Raw genomic sequence first — 17,092 nt, forward strand, 5'->3', positions numbered from 1 at the left:
ATCTATACAAATATTTAGAGTATTTTAAATGCAATTCTTGCAAAATATAAGTTGTAAGTTGGGAAAATAAAATAAGCTAATAAGTTAGAATATTTATTCTCTTCTTACTACCATGCTCTGAACAACATATTTGTCTTGTGTTCGCATCCAAAGCCATCTAAAATCAGTTGTGTCTTACATAAGAAAAAATTGAGATCTGATATGTAATGAGATATAAAAATACTTTTTATACAGATGGAAAAACCGCACCCAACTGAGGTAACTAGCAGCTGTAACTAGCTGCTACTGTAACTATCTGTGCTAGCTGCAACTAGCTGCTACTGTAACTATCTGTGCTAGCTGTAACTAGTTACATCCCGTGTCAAAGCAGTGATGTGTTGTGTTTGCGTGTCCGTCCGTTAGTCCACCAAATATCTTCACAACCGTTGCAGATAGAACGATTAAACAAAAAGCACATTACTCAGGCAGCAAAGGGAAAACTAGGTCAAGGTCAAAATTTCAACTTTTGTACACTCAAGAACCAGATAAGATGGAAAGATGAGGGAGAAGGCCAGTGTGAGACCATAGATCATAGCTAGTGCTTTGATCAATGACAGTAGATCTTTGACCTATGCAAGTAGGTCAGGGTAATATTTTGAATTCAGGGGTGTCGCGGAATGTTGCATTGGTTCCTGTTACTACTGTCACTATCTGTATTAGCTGCACTTGCAATCAGCTGCTTTCTAAAACTCCCCGTCTTGGGGTTCAGTGACCTCATTGGAGAGTTTCTATTGGTTTAAACGACTTCCGGCTTATCGTCATCAAACTTCCGTCCCAAATCCTCCATTTAGCATCTAGCGACTATTAATTTCTTCATGTAGTTACAAATCAAATCACTCCTCAATGCTTTTTGTGTCTTCATTTCCAGGTCATTCCCACGAAAGACTCGGGACTGTACGTAAGTGAGAAACGCCATTATTTGGTATCCTAGACATTTCTTTACTCGCCCACATTTTCCTGAGATTTTAGCACCACAGTCACAGCGTTTTCCCGCCGCGCTGTAAGTGCAGCCGAGCCGGGGCACAGCTTGAACCGCACCGCTAGGAAGTTGTTGGTTATTATCAGCACGCTGACGTGAGAGAAAGAGAGCACTATGGTAATGGCATGGCAATGAGAAAGTGTGTGCACGTGTCCCTCAGGTAAAAACAGGGGGAACATGGAATCAAATCTGAGCCAACATCCTGAGATTGTTCCTGTTGATAAATTGATATCATTAAATATAAATGCCGAGTGTTTCATTCGCTGCCGCCGCGGGCTTGGAGCCCCGAACAGGAATGCTTTGAATTCAAGGCTGGAAATTTCCCCCAAATCATCAAATCTGACAACAAAGGAAAACTCAAATAGACTCCCTTAATGAGTTAAACACACATGCGCGCGCACACACATACGTACACACACACTCACACACACACCCACACACTCGTGTTCTTGATCTAATGAGTCTTTTAACCATCTTCCTTATCATCCCGTCTCCTCCCGACACACAACACAGCCGCACACACACTTTTTGTATGATCAATCTACATCAAACACTCGCTCATTTAAATATTCATATAAGGTGTTAGAAGATGGTTGGTCGGCCTCTCTCTCTCTCTCTCTCTCTCTCTCTCTCGCTCTCTCTCTCTCTCTCTCTCTCTCTTTCTCTCTCTCTCTTTCTCTCTCTCTCTCTCTTGCTCTCTCTCTCTCCTCCTTTTCTCTCTCCAGGTATATTAATAATTCCCCCTGTCTCTCCACCACACAGAGTTGGAGGTTTTTCCCTTCAGACAAAGTTTCTAGAAGTTTCTATAAATTAATAAGAGTGTGTTCTCTGTGAAGCCGGCAGCTTTGAACCCAGCGTATTGATCTTGCAGGTGAGTCGGCCGTGCCGGATCACGACTTCAAACAGAATCCAATGTTCTTGTGAAGAGGCTGGCCCAGCCCAGAACAATACCTTTATTACCCCTCCATGTGACTGGTCCAATCTGGGGGTGAAGGGGGTGGGACGGACAGGAGGCACCTGTGTGGTGTGGAAGGGGGTTAGGGTGGCTCAGGTTGGGGTTTTGATCGTAGTGATTTTGAAGGAGCGGCGGAGAGAGGAATCAGAGATGGATATTGGATGTGATTTGAGATGCTGAATTAATCACAGATGGGTGATGCTGAGGGTGGATGCTGTCGTTTAAATTACAGTTCAGGTCTGCTGCAGCTTTGCTCTAATGGATGAGCTGCAGTTTGGATCCTGTGGTCAATAACAGCCCTATTATTATCACTTACAATGATCCCTAATAGGAATTATATCAAAAATATTATTTGCAGCTAAGCTCATGTTGTATTGCAATTTCATAAATTGGCACACCTCTTAAAAAAACACTAATATAGAAAAAATATTTTAAAGAACACTATACAAATACAGGACGTATCAAATACAAGATATAAGGAAATGCAGTTTTTAAGATAGTCATCATTTTCCAACAGCAGTTCATCATGTCTACCACTGCAAACCTGGTGCTAGTTAAAGACATTTGTATTCAACAAACTGAACAGAATATTATTTTAATAATAAAAAAAAAATCCATCAGCACCTGAAAGGTGTATTTTAGTATTAAGTAAGCTGCACTGTTAAGTTTTGTCTAGGTAAACAGGCAATGCTGGAATGATGAATAAAAAAACTGCAATATTATAACTTGTAAACAAATGAACATTGAAAAAATACAAATAAAAATGCAATGTATAAGTGCATTTTTAAGAAGTAGCAGAACTTCGCAAGTAAGTAGTTTTTGAGATGTAATTTTACTGATGCAATGTAATTTAGTGATAAAAGAAAAAAGACCAAAAACAAGAAAAATATACTGCGAATAAGAAATGAAAAGTTTAAAAAAGTAATAATTAAAACGAAATAATTTGCATTTTTTAATAATAATAATAATATAATAATAATAATAATAAAAGTTATTATCATCACCATCATCATCCATCCATTCTGTGATTTAATTAAGGTTTTATAAAACTTTAGGTGTGACTCCCAATTTGTGACATTACCAGCCGGAGCATTAAAATTAAGCTCAATTTTCTATACATTAAATTTAAAAGAAAACAATAAGTTTAGACTCTAAACTTAGTTTTTTTCTGACTTTGTTTTTGCTTTAACGATACGATATTTACTTCAGCTTATGAAGACAGGAAGTCTGGCTGCTCTGCATCGTTTTAAACATTGTTACCTGAGATTAAGCATGAATTAACACACATCCTCCAGTTGCAGGTCTATAGGATATAGTTAATGGCAAAAACATCAAAGGACGCAACAATATTCACTATTAAACTTTTTATATTAGCAATGTGACTTAGTTGAATCTCATGTTAGAGACGTTGTTGTAATAATTATAAGTAGTGGGTGCTGTAGTGCTACGGTTAGGTTTATCAAGATGAGTGAATAAAACTAATATTTTTAAAAAGTTGTAGTGCAACAACTGAAAAAAATGCATTTATGCTGATTTTAATTGGATTTCTATAAAATATTTCAGGGCAAAGGAAAAAACAAACAAACATTAATTCCCAGATAAACTTACAAAACATAAAACCTAGATGTGAGTTGTGTCACTAGTCAACCTTGATGTGTGTTTGAGGTTGTGTGTCTGTGTGTGTGTGTGTGTGTGTGTGTGTGTGTGTGTGTGTGTGTGTGTGTGTGTGTGTGTGTGTGTGTGTGTGTGTGTGTGTGTAAGCATGTGTGAGTCAGACAGAGGCTGTGTAAGTGCTGATTAGCGATTAGCGGGTCTTCAGGCTGACGGAGCTGATCAGTATTTCCTCTGTGTTGAAGCTTTAGGGAACAAATCCCAACATTAACCCGGCTCTCATCTGCCTGGCAGAGCGCTTGCAGCAGCCTGCCAGCCATAGGTCGTACAACCAGCAACAACCGCGAGCTAAAGCGCGAGAATCCTCCTCTGACGTCGCCTCATTGTTGTCTCCTTTCAAATCAAACCCACGTTTGATCATTTCCAAGCCTCTAATGTTGCTCTCAACATCAAGGTTGATGGGCTGTGACACGCCATATTTATTTAAAAAATAGTCTAAAGTTTGTCACACTCACGCTTGACAAAAATGACATTTAAGTAGTACCCCTTGAGGGAGAAGTAAGTGGATTCCTATAGCACTATAAAAAAGTCTGATCCCCTTGAAGAGCAATAACTGGAGTAAAATGTTCCTTTCAAGAGCTGATGTGTCTCTCAGAAGACACCAGAGGAATTCTGACACATGATTCCTTCTGACATTGGCTTTAATTGATTTAATTCATAAGGAGGGCACAGGAAGCGTCACTGCTGGATGTGGGTGTTGAGCTGAAGACAGGGTTGTCTCCAGAGGTGCTCCAGTAAGGGCGGTGACCCCGTCATCTGCGTAGTTCTTCGCTCATATCAGTCATATCATCATTTGAAATGCAGATTTGTTTGTACTTTAAATTAACTGAAAGCAGAGGACAGATCTACAGTTATAACGGGTTCTTTTGTGGGTTTCAGTCTGGTCCACGTGAGACAAATGAGGCGCAATGACGTCCTGACTCCAGTCTGTCTTTATTGAAACCACTGATATTAAATGATTTTATACACAGTTGTTGAGAAAACATGGCCAATGTCTGTACTTTAATTTTGTAGTACTTGTAACTTGACACATATTTTATATTTGTACGTGAGAATGAGTTTCTGTTCTCATCCAAAAAATGTTCCATGAAGACAGATGATGGTATATTTTATCTTGTGGTGCATCTTCAACCATAAAATATTTCCAAAAGGACAAAGAAGTCCTCCTTCAAACACGTTAAGTGATCAGAATTTATTATAACCCACGCTGACATTTTTCCAAATCTAACATTTTTCTTTTTTTTTTCCTACTGCACTCATTATTTTGGTAAATTTTAATTTCTTTCAAAAAAAAAACAAACATAAAATCTTTGATTAGAATTAAATTCCTGTCAGCACAGTCTCCCCAGAGGCAGCCTGGTGGTTTGACAGCTGACACGCTGGATCCTGATTGGTGGTGACACGTGCCAGTCTTCAGAAGAAGCCCCGCCTACTGTGGCCAGACCTAGCTGAGTCGGTCGAGCGTCTGTCAGCCGCTCATCACCCAGTCCTTTTCATGTTTGCCTTTTTCTGTTTGTGTATGAACAAGAAAAGACATTCCAGTATAGTTCACACACGCACACACACACACACACACACACACACACACACACACACACACACACACACACGCACACACAACAATGAAGCTCCTTCGTCTTTTTGCAACTGTGCACGTGCGTTTCTATTCTGTGTTTGTGCATGTGTGTGCAGGTGTGTTTGCTACACACACACACACACACACACACACACACACTCACACACCCGTGAATCTACCCAGCAGCCTCTATGTTGTCTGCCAGGAGGGCAACATCAAACAGCCTCTAGCTGTGGGCAGGAGGAGCCTGGAGAGCGAGGGGGCCTGTGGAGTGAAGACTGGGCCTGCAGAGGCGGCTGGAAAGTCAATTGGCCACAGGGAGCCTGGAGAACGAGGTGGTCCTGCAGAAGAGGGGGGTGGGGGGTCTGAGGAGCAAAAGCAAGGGTCTGTTCAAAAAAAAAGAAGAGGAATCTAAACCCTGGAGATGACGTCAGCCCTGCAGCGCATCAAGCAACAATGAAAAGATTTAAAGATGGGGAAATAAAGGGAATCTAGAGACGTTTCTCTGAGCTCCACGGTCGTCATGGTGACGCTTTTTGAATCAGCTGTTGCTCTCTCTGACAAGATGTATGTTGTTTCAACAACAGCCCATCAGACGGAAAGGAGGGAGAGCGCGCGTCCTCATCCCCGCGTGCCACGCGTTTCCTCCACGAGACGATGTCCTCTTTTTATTGGCTGCAGGCAGACGAGGGGGGGGAGGGCCTGCAGGAGGCGGTGGACGGCGGGCAGGAGAGCAGGAGGAGAGGGTGGGAGGTGGGCAGGAGAACACAGGACTGCCGCTGTTGCCTCTGAGGCAGAGTTCGGCTCCTCGCTCTCATCTGCCCATCAGAGCCCTCCTCTGAGCCGCCAATCAAAATGATGGACGGCGGCGAGCGGATGGAGGAGAGAGGTTTGAAGGGAGCGCCTCATCTGGTCGCTGTTTGTGTGGAAAGAATAAAACCGCTGTCTGCAAACACGACTCATGACGGGGGGGGGGGGTCATTAAAAACACTGTTTACATCTAAACGTTAAGGATTTTAAATGTGGGGTTCACGCTTCACACACACGCACACACACACACACACACATGATTGCTTGATTTGCAGAGTTACACAAAAAAAAGGACTTAATACATTTTGGCGTTGATCGAGTAATTTTAACATCGGTCAAGGAGATCACGTTTTCTCTGAAGTTTTAGGGGTGGATTCTAAAAAACTAATGGATCCATGAATTTCTTTAAAGTCTTTCAAAGTCCAGTACGTTTCTGAAAGTTATTTTATTAATTTCAGATAAACTACTTGATTGATTTTCATTACATTTTGCAGGAAGACAGGGAAGCGTGCCAAAAATGTAATCACTGAATCTTGGATTTTTATTTTTTATTTTTTACACAATTCTGTTCAAGCAAATATGTTTCTGATCACTGGAAAACGAGATGAGGCGCACACAGCCAATATTCTCAGGTTCAGTTCAGTGATGGACGCCATCATTACTCACGCTAAATGCTAACCGCTAACTACGTGGTTCTTTGTTAATCAAATCCGTAGATCAAACCTAACAACACAAACATCTATCTTTACAGTATTTAAATGCTTTCAACCAAATAAAAATCTTTTTTATTTCACACACTTTATAAAACAGAAATATAAACATGTCAGTTTATTCACTTTCTTGGTTTTATTTTCAAATTCCTTTGTTTACCATCTGGTTTTGAAATGGATCAACTAATGATACTGTAATTAGTGAAAAATGAGGGCGTGTGTGTGTGTGTGTGTGTGTGTGTGTGTGTGTGTAGGATCAGTATTCTAATGAGGACAGACAAAAGAAGTCTGTAGCTCAGAGCCACTTGGAAAGAGAGGAGCCGAGCATCAGAGGGAGCGAGGGGAGTCGTCTGGGTGGGGGTGAGGGAGGGTTCAGGCTGGTGGCAGTCGCCGCCTCAGGCAGGGTTTTGGGGTCAGGCCCCTCCAGACGGCCACACCGGCCCCCCTGGGCCACGAGAAGGGGGACACCAGAACCGTAGCGGCCAAAGGGGGGGGTGGAGGGTAGGGGGTCGACTCTCAATTAGGGCAGCGTTCAAATTTTTTTGCCTGGTGCTTCAGAGCAGAAGGCCACCTGATATCCACACACACCTCAGATCCTCGTCCACACACACTAGAGACACACTGGAGGCCTGGAATGTTTGAATAATGTCGCCAAACATTATTTTATGTCACACTATTATTTTATGTTTAAAAATGAACAAATGAACGCATAAATAGCTAAGTAAATACACAGATACATTTTTTTTTAAAGGATTGGTCAGTTTTACAAGCAATTGCATAAACCACATAAATTATTTTAAAAAATGAATTTAAATCAATTTTCATATTACAGTAATCCCTTGTTACTCGCAGTTAATGCATTCCAGGATCTCCCGCAAATAATGAATTTCTGCGATACAGCGACAAAATATTTTATTATTTAAGGTAATCTGAACTTTTATGAACCCTCCCTATACTGATATGAAACCACTTTCTGTCTCACCTTTTCCTACATTCTTAGAGATTGTTTAAAGCACCACTTCAGGAACGCTAGCACACTTCCAGAATGCTGTCAGCCAATAGAATGCGCGTAAGATATCACATGACTGCCTTCTGAAACTCCGCGATGAGGTGAAGCCGGGCATCTTGAAGCGCGAATACGAGAGGGATTACTGTAATATTTACTGATGTTGGATTTGACTTAATTTCATCTGTTTTATTTTATTTGCACTTCAGTTGTGGAGGTAAATTAGGTGTTTAACAGTAACCAGTTAGCTATACTGAATCTCCATAACAGAAGGTTTCATAGCTATATGCTAACTAGCTGGTCAGTAGTTATATTCATCATACTTAGCATTAGCGCCATCCTCTCACCTTTACACTCTGCCTTCACCTATTTTGGACGTTCTTCCCCCTCAAAGGTCACGAAGGTTAATCTACGCCGCACCAACAAAAAATACGTTCAGATGACATCGATGTAGAACCAGAATTATTTGCTGCAGCGTTTGTTTTTGGGCGGGGTATGTTTGTCTCTCAGGTTCTGCTGTGTGTGTGTTTTTGTTTGCCACCATACAGTTTCACTCACAGCTGAATAATTAGCGGTAGCATTAGCACGCTCAACATGTCAGCCGCTGCTCCACAATACTCTGAGGGAGAGCCCTGTTGAAAATCCTCCAAGTAGCTGTCAATCTCTCCAACTCTTTCTCTCTTTAGATATATATTGTGTCTCTAAAGGTTTGTCTTTACCTCTCTCTCTCTTTTTTCTCAGTTAGGTTTCCATTCTGAGATGCTAAGGAGCTGTTAGCGTTTTTGGTTTTTTTTGCTGTTGCAGGAGATTTTTTTTGCGTAATTAATTGGTTCTTCTGGGGGTCAAGTGGTTTCATCTCATTTCAGTCGCCTCGTACATCAAGCAGCCGTGTCTGCACCTGTTTCCAGGCTCCCAGCAGCTGCCGACTGGGCCTCCCCAACCTCTATTGATCCCATCAGATCACGCACACAGACACACACACTCGCATGTATGGGCGCATTCCAAATGCTTTATCTGGATCTTGCTAATTAAATTTGCCAGAGCTGGTCCTGAATATTACAGAAGTTCAAGTGGTTTTTACTTTTAATTTGTTATTTGGTTATGGCGGAGTTGCTGCCGCGGTAACCTCGAGCTTGATTTAGAGTAACGCAGGATAAATATTACATATACATTGGAGACTTTTTGCAGGCTAAGTTACTGTAAATTATGCTTCTGGTTACGTTATACAGAGTTAGTATAGAGAGAGGGTCTTTGAGGTTAGAGAGGTTCACTTTTGATTTCTTCTTATTTTCATACGAAGTTGTTTGCATGTGTTTAATCTGTTTGCACGTGTTAAGATGTTTTCCCACTTATTTCACAGTGAAAATAGAACTACTTGAACGCAGAGAGAACGTTTAAAGGGATTTTGCCATTTTGAGACAACAAAATCTGTCATTTGTTCATTATTGGACATCTGCAGGAAGTGTGAAGTTTCCTTAACAAAAAGCAAAATCGATTAATGAGAAATGGACCCATCTGATCATGTTACTGTTTTTTGATTGAATTAATGCAGTTTACTATAGCGGCAAATGTCACTGATTTGTATACAACACACTAAAAATCAGTCAAGTAAACGTCGTCCAAAGACATTTCAAGATAAATACACACATGCACACACTCCATATGCTCATGAGCACTCCGAACAAAAGGGGGAGGCAGGGGTGAGAGTAGAAAGGAGGGGGTGACACTTGCAGCTTGCAGAAGCTTTTGTTGAGCACTTGACAAAACTCACTCCGGAGGTCAGAGGTCAAGAGAGGCCACTTCCGAGCTGCCCCTCGCCTACCAGAATTCCCAAGTTTACAGACATTCCTCCAGATTAATTTATCCAGGACATAATGAGGGTTATTTTTTAAAAAGAATAAGTGACTAAGTCTTAATTATATCGCATTATGTCTGATTCTATAAGTTGAGCATCAATCAGTTCTTTTATTAACTTTGGTTTTGTGTTTGTATGTGAGAAAAAACTGAAAACATTACAGAGACTGTTCTAATGCTTCTACATGAATGTTTGTTCAATATTGTAATGTACAAGTAATGAGCAGACTCCTTAATGCAAATTTGATTTTCCTCTGAATCCAATATTTCTGAGAAAAACGAATTCCCTCAGAGCCGTGTTTACTCTCAACAGCGAGCAAACGAACCGGCATTAAGAGGAATAACATGGAGGAGAGCACAGAGTCGACCTTAATTTAACCCCAGAGGGGAAGTTCCCGACACTAATGAAAAAATAACAAAACAAAGAGCGGCTTTAACTGCAAAACATGTTCTTTTTTTAATCAGGTTAAAACTTTTTAAATGACAAATATGTTGATTTTCACTCTTTTAACACGCAGAAGCTTGTCAGACTTTTTTGCAACAAACAAGATTTCTATTTAATTTCCTGACAGGCTTCCATCCAGCAGGAATAATGTGGATAACTTTGTATCCGGAATACTGTGTGAGAACATTTAGCTAATTACTCCTAGCTGTAACAAACACTGCTTTAAGAAACGTCTCACATCTCACGTCCCAAACAATCCAAATGTATGATGAGATTTGTCGAATATACCAAGATGTAGGTTTAAATTTAAACGGCAATAAATCATTGTGGGTTGTATTTATTCAACTGGTAACAGGTGGCTGAGTAGACATGACATGGTCGAGTGTAAATCAGTCATTCGTAACATAATTGAATGAAGGATATTATGAAACATGATCAGAAACAAGGGTTATCTGATCGAGCTCCACTCCTCACCTCCACCTGTACCTGGGCTTTTGGGATGGAATCTTTTTCATACCGGGACCATGTAATAAATGTATATTCATAATATGTTTAACTCTTGATGCCAAAACAGGGTCAGAATGAAAACTGAGAAGGATGTGAGGCAACACCAAAAGTCTAGATAAAATAAATGATTCAATTTTATGGGCTTTTGCACTTATTTAGGCAGCATTGTTGTAAGTTTATTGTCCTGCTACGGATTGTGAGTTCTGCTGCAAAGCATGCTGGGATGCCCTACAAGTCTCTCTGTGGAGAAACTCTTAAATTAGAGATTTTCAGGACACAGTCTCTCTCACACACACACACACACACACACACACACACACACACACACACACACACGCAGACACACATACACACAAACATGCAGGCGTGGAAAACAGTGCAACACGTTTTAAAGCTCATCTGCAAACTGATTCTGTCAGGGAGACTTAGTGACGTGCGGCTGCCTCCTACAGCTTTCCTCCATAACGGCGCCGGTCGGCATCGGCATTGTGCTGTCCACCGGGGAGCAAGAGAGGCTGGGGGGGGGCTCTAAATAGAGCTTCCCTCGGTTAAATATTAACACTTGCCTTCCTCTGACAGAGAGCAGCACCGCCATGTCGCCTTCCATCTCCACCACAGGGAGATGCAACACAGCATAGCACTCAGCCACGCTGCAAACACACGGACACAACACGTACACAGAAATAAAGTTACGCTGTCACTTTGAAAAGCTCAGACTTCTTATTTTAGAATATTATGGGAACGTAATCTTTTTTCCTTCCACAATTATGCTAAATGATCCTCCGTTTTCTCCACACACGCGATCCTCGGCCTGTTTTTGTAAAAAAAAAAAAAGTAAGTACTTTTCTGTTTTCTTTACGAAGGATATTCTGGAGCAGCTCAACAATAAACTTCCGTTTCAAACGTAGGCAGATGAAGTGTGATGGGTCGGCAATGAGGTTACAGATGTTTCACTGCAGGTTTTTAGTGGCCCGCTACATCAGCAGCGCAGCTCACACACCAAGGAAACACACATACACACACACACGCACGTGGCATAACTGGTGGGAGCAGTGGCCTTGAGCAAGCAGAATGTGTGCGTGAAAAACTGACAGATGATCCTTCTCATTAGTGATGGGGGGGGGGGTGATTGACTTATCTGACAAGTCAAAGAAAGGCAGTGTGTTCGATATGACCTTCGTCACCAGAGACCGGTTGGATTGTGTTTTCATACATGATGAAGACCCGTGAGTGACTGTTAGCTCAGCGTTCACTCGACGGTTGTTCATGTCGAGTGAGACCGGAGTAGAACAATTCATTTTCACCGAGGGCCACATCAGCATAATGGCTGTCCTCAAAGGGCCAGATTTAACTTATAAATGTTACTCAATGTAATGTAAGTTACAAGTATTACAGTTGCATGACCTGAATTCCTTTAATTTCTCAGGTTATGAAATCAAACACAAGTTCGGAAATTAACTTTGTTCAAAACATTTTTGTCAAAGTTAAAATGGGCTTAATTACTGCGTTGTGGGAAATGTAGTTTTTGGTCAAAAGCACACTTTGATCTCTTTATTTTAAGACACTGACCTTTTATGCTCTCGCGGGCCACATAAGATGACGTGGCGGGCCACATTTGGCCCGCGGGCCTTGAGTTTGACACACGTGCCATAGAGCACCGTTGGTTGAGGGATTGTTCACGCCCAACACAAGACGTCTAGTTTCTAAGGTGTTAGAGAGACTTAACATATAGATGGAGGTCAGAAAGTGTGTGTCAGTCTAACTTTTGCGAACCAGGAGCTTCTGTGTGTTTAATGAATTCATGTGTTTGTTTTGAGATTGATTGTTGTTTGTCCCACAAACCTACACAACCCCTGAGGGTTAAAGGTCAGCCGAGTGGAAAACAGGATCCAGGAGCATCTATAGACGGAGCAGACTGGAGGATTCAGACAAGGCCGAGAGGAAACTCATTAAAAAAAGCAGACTTCAAAAAGCATTTTTCTGAAACTATCTGTGCATACACATATACACAATCCAGCAGTAAGGTATGGATTTGGCTGAGGCATCACAGCTGCATGTTTAATTCATAACTGTTTTCCTTCTTTCTGATCAGGAACATGAAAGAGACAGTTTTGCCCGCAGAAAAAACAAAATGGCTGAACTCATCAATACCCTGACAACACCAGCCCACCTATTCGGCAGGTAAAGAAGATGGAAAAGACCATCTTCACAAGGACGTTTTATTTTAATGGCAAGTCCACGCAATTTCGCAGCGCTGGCTTTATTTGTATTGTTGCATTCTTTTTATGTGAGGTTTATGATTATGTTATTTTTATGTCCTGCCCCAAGGAGAAAACACGCTGAAAAGAAAAAGCTTTTCTGCAAACGGGGATTCGCTGCATGTGATTGTCTGAGAAATTACAAGAAGAGCAGAGCAAATACAAAACAAACCCGAATAATGATGCCGAAACAGCCAGGATATGAGAATTTTATTCCTCAGGAGTGCACATCTGTTTTTATGTTTGTTGTTTCCCTCTTGATCAGGTTCCTAAATGATTAAAATAAATCAATCATTAAACACACAGCTTCTGCTTTATACCATCAATCAATTTTATAAATATTATTTAGAGTGGTAAACATTTAGATGGCAGGCGAACAGTATCCACCCAGCTAAAAGTAAAAAGGCAGCAGATACTAGTCCTCCCAGCTGTTTTGAGAGAGGAGTTTGTTGGTTTGTTTGTTTGCTTGTTTGTTCATCTGCAAGAGTTGGCAGCAGATTTTGATAGATCTTAGGCCAAAAAAGTTTTTGGATCAAGACGTGGGGGCAGATGCTTGATTAAATCTTTATCTTAGAGTCTTTTTTTAGCCTTTTGCTGTTATTATGAAAAATTACCAATCAAAATCAAAATTCCAAGGTATTGCCAGCTCGTGATGTTGCATCTCAATGCAGAATGGAATCATGGGAGATTAAAATTATTTGGAAGGGAGTGGTTTGTTGGTGGTTCGACCATTTATGGATGTCATGTCTCAAGTTAAGAGAAAGAAGCTGAATTTGAGTCTTTAGTGTGCCTGAATAATCCTTGAGTTGGGACTCACATCGTAGAGAAACAACTCAGAGTGGAGTCATAAATAATTTCAAGACAAGTCTCAAGTCCTTCCAGGAAAAGTCTCAATAAGTGTAAGATAAGTCGTGTTTAGGTCTATAAAGTCTTTGCTGAACGGGATAGTCTCTGCACTGCTGCGCACTCACAACTAGAGTTTGCTAGCTGGTTTCCCCTCTAGTTGGTTTCCCTCTGGCTTCCTATAACAATTGTGAATTGTAGATAAACTTGTCTCTACCTTGTTTGAATGGTACTGCTCCTCCTCTTTACCCTGCAAAAGATATGTCCTTACAGGAACCATGTACTTAAGGACAGCTGTTTATTACTGACAGTCTCTAAAGCCTACTCCATCCATTGGGCAGTGATGTCGCTAGAGACTCTTCATAAAGCTCCTTCAGAGCCACAGCAAACATTACTCATCTGCTTTCACAGTCACTTCGATATCAAAATGGACTTAATCTCGTAAGCATCTTGTGTTCCTTAAACATCTCCTGTTTCAGAACAGCAATTCAAGTCAGCACTACCCAAAAAAAACGAGCAACAAGACGAGGGTTAGAGAATCTGACGAACACTGAGGCAACTTCTTGACCGCCGTTGCCCGTCTCCCCACAACTCAACGTAGGGCAAGATTGTTGAACTCCCCTACATTTCACCATTCCCCTCTCTCTCCGTCCTGTCTAATTCCTCAGACGCATCGCCTCCATTACACACTATTAGCCCGGCTCATCCAAAGTGCGAGCCTCGCAGTTGATTCGTCTAGTCAGTATCTTCAGCCAGCTTTGGCCTCCATGTGTGGGTCTGGCTGCTATAGTGAAGTCATTAAAAGTTAATCAGAGATGCACCATTGCAGCAGAGTGTGGAAGAATTGCCTCTGTCAGTGGCTCCGGGCACAGGAAATCATACCAGAGAAAGAGGGGGGGGGGGAGAGAACGGCAGTGATAGAGACAGAAAAACACAATGAAGCAGACAGGCTGAAAGAGAGAGAGAGAGAGATTCTCATACTAATGAACCATCACTTCCTTGTCTCAACCGATGCCCTCCGAATCCCAACATCTGTCCCACCAAACCAAGCCTCATTATGGCACCCCTCGACTAACCCCACCCCACTGCTACCACCGCTGCACACACACACACACACGCACGCACACACACACACACACACACACACACACACACACATCCACTCTCTTACATTTGCGGTCACATCCCGTTGAAACACAGGCTGATGGTGGGAACGTCTGCCCCACTGTAGTTGTCACATCAGATCTACAGCACGACGGCCGAGGGCATATGCATGTGGTGTGTGTGTGTGTGTGTGTGTGTGTGTGTGTGTGTGTGCGCGCGTGTGCTCATCTATGTGTGTGTGAGATGGGAATGTGTGGGTGGTGGTGGGGGGATCTAGGTCTGGGGCTGTGCCTGAGGGCCTCGCCTGCGCTACAAAAGACTCCACTCAACTCCGGTTAGTCCCCTCACTAGTATATCAGCGCTGACGGACTGCACACGCACAAATATACTCACACACACACACACGCTACACTTCAGCTATAGCTGCTCTGATTAACACTTTCTCCCTGAACTGATAAACAGCTGCATGCTACTGCGGACAGGAAACGCCACGGTGCCACGTGCGACCGACACAGGGTGAAGAGGGGAATCAGTGCTACATTAGCTTTAGCTTGCATGCGTCAATGTGTTCTGCTTTACGTTCATGAATGTGTGTAAAGGTGTTAAGCTGTGTGTGTGTGTGTGTGTGTGTGTGTGTGTGTGTGTGTGTGTGTGTGTGTGTGTGTGCTGCGTGCTATCACTCTCTTGCTAGGGGTGACAGGTTGGTTGGGGACTAATGCAGCGCGACGGAACTGAATGTGGCCTCGAGCAAAGCAGCTGCCTGCAGCCAGTCCTCATCTGAGCTGTCACAGGCGCACAAGCACACACACATATACATACACACACATGTACATGTGCGCACACACACACACAGAGACACACACTACAGTCCATTCCAATGGAGAGGGAGAGGTTAGAATCTACGCAAACACACACACACAGACTAAAATCCATTCCAATGGAGAGGGAGAGTTTAGGATCTACACACACACACAAACACACACACACACACACACACACACACACACACACAAACACACACACACACACACGCAAGCGTTATAAACCCCGTCGCCCCTACTTTTCTGCTCGTGTGCCTTCCAGACAATAATGGATCTGCTGGGTGAGGTGGTGGACATGACAACCTGGGTTTGGTTGCTTTGACTCGACAGCCGTCCACGTGCTTCCTGGGGAACCACACTCGGGTCTGGGTTGGGTTTTTATAAAACTGTTATATGACATTTGTGATGTGGTGTACACTGTTGGCATTGATAAACATAATTAAGTGTGTTTTCTCCTCTTTCGTTGGTTATTTAGTGCTAAAATGATTGTTGGTCAGATTGTTTGTGTTTTATCTTTCATTATATGATATGATCCAATATGATATACCATATGATGTGATATGATATGACATAGGATATAATGTAGTTATGCGATGCAGTTAAATTGAAGCAAAACTGTGAGCCCTACCTGCTGATCTTTTTCTTGCGTACAGCATACCTGATAAAACCGGGGTAAAAACAGAAATCCAGCAATTCATTGGAGAATGAACAAGGCCAAAAGAACCAACATATTTTTCATGTGCTTCAATACAATTAGTCATTTCACAACCTCTCTGGCCCTTTTTACACAGATGTTGACAAAACAAGTCTTGGACCTGTGTTGTTGGAGTCAGGTGGAGAAACATAGGCATGGAACAGAGTGGATCTGATGTAGAACCATTAAAGTCAACACTTCACACCATATGTAACTGTTTTCAACTCTAAACAATAAAAACGACATGACCTTTAAATGACACCAAAATGAGAATTCAACAAAAGAGATACCACATTGCATGATTTAACTGAACGGAATGATGCGATGTGAACACATCGCACAATACCATCCAATATTTATTCACATTTCTTCTCCAAAAGAGGAGAAGTGTTTGTCTTCTAGTGCAGGGAGACCCGTTAACACTTTAATACGGTTTGCTGCTGTAAATAAATCTCAGACTTCATTGCAATTCATACAACCAGCAAATCAATGGACAATTTTTATGTGGTAACAGACATGGACTGTGGACAGACTGTATATTTACCCCTGAACAGTGGGCTCCGAGGAAAAGGAGTGTGATGAAAAGCACACTGTTGGTCACAGTTGCCCTGAAACATTACCTCAAAATGTTGCCTGTGGCCACCGGTACCTACTTTCCTCTCTGCTAAGATTCGCTGCTTCTGGTCGACCTATATTTAGCCCTGGTGGGAATCCAGCGATTATACCAATCTCTCCAGAAATCCACCGTTCTCTCTACGGGCTTACAAAAGTTGGCAGTCGTCCCATTGTGTTAGCCGGGACCGACATGGGGTTTTGAAAA

The sequence above is a fragment of the Antennarius striatus genome, chromosome 19 (genome assembly GCF_040054535.1).
Source record: "Antennarius striatus isolate MH-2024 chromosome 19, ASM4005453v1, whole genome shotgun sequence".
In the NCBI taxonomy this organism is placed as follows: Eukaryota; Metazoa; Chordata; class Actinopteri; order Lophiiformes; family Antennariidae; genus Antennarius; species Antennarius striatus.